This window comes from Canis lupus, chromosome 12 (assembly GCF_048164855.1).
Source record: "Canis lupus baileyi chromosome 12, mCanLup2.hap1, whole genome shotgun sequence".
NCBI lineage: Eukaryota > Metazoa > Chordata > Mammalia > Carnivora > Canidae > Canis > Canis lupus.
Genome location: NC_132849.1, coordinates 44,356,876 through 44,361,794, shown reverse-complemented (window position 1 = coordinate 44,361,794; position 4,919 = coordinate 44,356,876). Strand labels below are relative to the sequence as shown.

At 49.0% G+C, this 4,919-nt stretch overlaps 1 long non-coding RNA gene across 1 annotated transcript in view; it reads right to left on the bottom strand.

Annotated features, from left to right (window-relative positions):
- The window catches only part of LOC140601598 (uncharacterized), a 33,522-nt gene that overhangs the window by 15,601 nt on the left and 13,002 nt on the right, over window positions 1-4,919 (bottom strand). The window lies entirely within an intron of this gene.

Here is a 4,919-nt window from a genome sequence, read left to right as displayed (position 1 = left end):
TCTATGGTACTTCGTCTTTGTTGGTTTTTTTAAATAATTTTTTTTAAGTAATTGCTACACCAGTGTGGGACTTGAACTCACAACCTCAAGATCAAGTCACATGCTCTATCTACTGAGCCAGCCAGGTGCCCCCAATCTGTGGAATTTTTATGTCAGCCCTGGCACCCGAATCCAGCCCTCGGGTACCACCCAGATCTTGCTGTTACAAGGGTTTCCACAAAAAGACAAGCCAGCTGTGACAATGGAAAGGGCCGTAGAGGATGTCTGGGTGGCTCAGTGGTTGAGTGCTTTTGGCTCAGGTCATGATCCAGGGGTCCTGGAATCAAGTCCCATGTCAGGCTATCTACAGGGAGCCTGCTTCTCCCTCTGCTTATGTCTCTGTGTCTCTCATGAATAAAAAATTAATTAAAAAAAAAAAAGGAAAGAGGTCTTGGGCCCACTCTGGAGAAGGTGTGGTGTGAGAAGGCAAATTGTCATCTCGGCAGACATGTGGCATGAGCTATTCAGAGCAGCAGTAGAAGCAGTGTGTCCTAAGTAGAAGGAATGGATCCCTATGTGTTGGGAGGGAGTCCCAGGCTCATCTGGGGCCTTTTCCACTGGAACCCCCAGGCAGAGAATCTTGAGTAGGAGGAACTGTAGGATTCATGGTAGGAAGAGAGGCCTGCAACCTCACAGCTCATGCCCACCTTCTCAGGTGGCAAGAACAGCAGGCCATGGGCCCAGCAAGAAATCTGAAGGAAAATAAACCAGATTAGACCACCACACAGGCAACATCTATACAGGCATTTAAATTAGAAAATGATTGTAGGGAATCCCTGGGTGTCTCAGTGGTTTAGCACCTGCCTTCAGCCCAGGGCGTGATTCTAGAGTCCCAGGATCGAGTCCCACATCAGGCTCCCTGTGTGGAGCCTGCTTCTCCCTCTGCCTGTGTCTCTGCCTCTCTCTCTCTCTCTCTGTCTCTCATGAATAAATAAAATCTTTTAAAAAAATAGAAAATGATTGTAAAAGGGCGCCTGCGTGGCTCAGTCTGTCGAGCGTCCGACTCTTGGTTTCAGCTCAGTTCATGATCCCAGGACTGTGGGATCAAGCCCCATGTAGGGCTCTGCACTCAGCAAGAAATCAGATTGAGATTCTCTCTCTCTCTCTCTCTCTCTCTCTCTGCCCCTCCCCCTGCTTGTGCACACAGAGCACTTTTTCTTGAAAATAAATAAATAAATCTTTATTCTTGAAAATAAATAAATCTTTAAAAAAATAAATTAAAAAAATGATTATAAAAAGAAAGAACATCAAAACCACAATGAGATACCACCTCACACCAGTAAGAATGGTGAAAATTAACAAGACAGGAAACCACAAATGTTGGAGAGGATGTGGAGAAAGGGGAACCCTCTTGCACTGTTGGTGGGAATGTGAACTGCTACAGCCACTCTGGAAAACTGTGGAGATTCCTCAAAGAGTTAAAAATAGAGCTACTCTATGACCCAGCAATTGTGTTGCTGGGGATTTACCCCAAAGATACAGATGCAGTGAAAGACTAAGACACCTGCACCCCGATGTTTCTAGCAGCAATGTCCACAATAGCCAAACTGTGGAAGGGGCCTCCGTGTCCGTCAAAAGATGAATGGATAAAGAAGCTGTGGTCTATGTATACAATGGAATATTCCTCAGCCATTAGAAATGACAAATACCCACCATCTGCTTCAATGTGGATGGAACTGGAGGGTATTATGCTGATTGAAATAAGTCAATCGTAAAAGGACAAACATTATATGCTCATTCATTTGGGGAGTATAAAAAATAGTGAAAGGGAATAAAGGGGAAAGGAGAGAAAATGAGTGGGAAATATCAGGGAGGGAGACAGAACATGAGAGACTCCTAACTCTGGGAAACGAACAAGGGGTGGTGGAAAGGGAGGTGGGCGGGGGGTGGGGGTTGAGGTGACTGGGTGACGGGCACTGAGGGGAGAACTTGACGGGATGAGCACTGAGTGTTATGCTATATGTTGGCAAATCGAACTCCAATAAAAAATATACAAAAACAAATAAATAAAACATAAAAAGAAAGACCATATTGATAAGGAATCTTCTATGTTCCAAGGGCTTTCATGTGAGCAGATATGCACCTATTCCTCCTGACAGGTCTGAGAGGTGTCAGGATCTCCATCTTCCATACCAGGTAGTCCGTTACCAGTAGGAAGGAAAGTAAGCCTGGTGTGGGACAGCCTCAGGTCTGAACCCCAACTCTGACTGTAGCTCAGTGATGCAGGCAAGTTGCTCATTTCCTCTAAGCCACATAGTCAGCATCTAGGGGTAGGAGAAACTTCTCACTGGATATTGTGAGGGCCGAACACATTGGTGTGGGGGACACACCTGCCACCCCAAAGTGGCAGCTGCTATTATCCTTATGGTTCCACAGCCATGCGTTCAGGGAGGCTGAGGAGCCGCAGCAGAAAGGGAGCTTGAGCAGTAGACAGACCCAAATCACTGGAACGACCAGCACCAGGAGTGGACACTCTGCTTCCAACTGATGTGATGTGGGGTCCAGGCGTGAATGGTCAAAAAAGAATTCTTGAGATGTTTTTGGTGCAAAAAAGGTTGGGTTTTTTAAATTTTATTTTTAATTTTTTTTTTGGATTTTATTTATTTATTTGAGAGAGAGAGAGAATGAGGGGGGAGGATCAGAGGGAAAAGCAAACTCCCCGATGAGCAGGAAGCCCGATGTAGGACTCCATGATCATGACCTGAGCAAAAGGCAGACGCTTAACTGACTGAGCCACCCAGGTGCCCCAAAAAAGGTGGTTTTATTAAAGCACAGGGACAGGACCCATGGGCAGAAAGAGCTGCACTGGGATTGTGAGGAGCCATTGGTTGTATACTTTTAAGTTGTGGAGTGACAGACAAAGGAAGTTTCCAAAAAGATTTCCATACATCAAAGAAGACTTACAGGATCCCAGAGGCCTAGCTATGGTCAAACTAAGGTTTTTCTGCCTCTAGCAAAGCATTAGCATTAAGAGTGTCGGGGGTTCCTGGAGGAATGCCATACTCTGCCTGTCTCAAGTATTTGTCAATGGGCTGTAAGTTGTAAAGAAATTTCATTTTGTCTACATTTCCTTTTGCCTCTGTTCTCCACATCACCAAGCAAGGAGCACAGCCACGAAACAGAGTGTTGGCCTTGGAAAGGTCTTCCCAGCTAGCCCTGGGCTACGTGAGGATGGCTCGGGGGACAGCAGTCTCGGGGGCCAGGACGCGGTGGGGCTCAGGGGTTTAAGCAATTCCGAAAGGTTGTCACAAGCTATTGAGTAAAATTGGTCACCCTCAGTTCCACAGCAGAGAGACGAATCTGCCGTGACATCTTGAATTTATTCGGGGCTTTTCTGCCAAGGAGATCACAGCACATCAAAACAATTTCTACAAACCTTTCTGAGAAAGAAGCCAGTGGAGAAAGAACCCATTTCCCCTAGGAGCCATGATGACATCAGTCATAATCTCTGGAATTATATAATTCTTTACGATTTACAAAAGGCTTTTGCATATCTCCCCAGGGGCATGCCAGGAAGTGGACAGGTGAGATTGACCCCATGTTACGGATGGGTAAATGGGAGCCCAGGGAGCTTGAGTGCCTCTCCAAAGTGAGGGCATCGCTGCATGCGGTGTTAGTTCTGCACAGACCCCCGGCAGGGCCCAGTCCCCAAGGCCTTTGTATCAAGCAGCTCTGAGGATTCCACAAGCACTTTCTCTCCGAATCCCAAGGAGCCAGTGCTGACCACAATGGAAGCGGCCCCCTGCAGTGTGGGTGGGGATGGAGGGCCAGGGCTGTCCTGGCCTAGGGGCTCTGGGACCCCAGCCCTCCCCAGACTGAGGCTGTCCTCCATACATTGCCATGTCAGGTATTTTCTCCTTGGCAGGGTGGCCCCCAGATTCCTCTGTGTTCTCAATGCCCTCTCCCTTCCCTCTCCCTTCCCCCAGGACCCACCTTTTCCAATCCTACACCCCCATCACCCCTCTGCTTTCAGCTGCTTGCCCTTCATGGGACATTTCTCCTCATCTACAAACTTGGCCGGGGCTATGTCCTGAAGCTGGAAGAAACCTTCTCGGATCCTGCCAGTCCTCCTCTTAGCCCCTGTCCACCTGCCTGGGCCCCCTCCTCTCCCTGCCAGGCTTCCCCTGGCCTCCACCCAGCGCTACTCCTGAGCCGGCAAGCGGACCTCCACCTTCTCCCTTTCCTGCAACTGCTCGCCGCACACCAGTCTCATTCTGGGGTGTCTCCCACTGCAGGTGCTGTGCCGGCCATCCTTGAACTCACCTTGAGAGAAGGGTACCGTCAGCACCCCGTTACAGGCAAGGCAGCCAAGACTCACTCAGCGTTGGGGTTGGAGCTCCTAACAGCGAGACTCTGAAGACCCTGAAGCTGGAGCTCCCCTTTCTGCCACAGCCCCTCAGGTTGGGCCTCTCCCTACCCTTGGCAGCCTCCCCTCCCCAGCTCCCCTGCCCCAAGTGTCCCAAGGTGCCCTCCTTTGTCCCTCTGCACTCATTCCTACACTCTCCCAGGCTTCAGCTTGATGTGATTTTTTTTTTTTAAGATTTTATTTATTCATGAGAGTCACACAGAGAGAGGCAGAGGCATAGGCAGAGGGGAGCCCAATACGGGACTCGATCCCAGGACCCTCAGATCATGCCCTGAGCCAAAGACAGACACTCAACCACTGAGCCACCCAGATGCCCCTTGATGTGATTTTTGATGTAGTGTTTTGAATGCTGGTGTGTTGGTGGGGTCAAGAGCCACCGGCCAAGAAAAAATTCTTGAGATGTCTTTGGTGCATAGAGGTGGTTTTATTAAAGCACAGGAATAGGACCCGTGGACAGAAAGAGCTGCTGCCGTTGCTGCCTCCTGCTGCCCTGAGATTGTGAGGAGCAACTGAT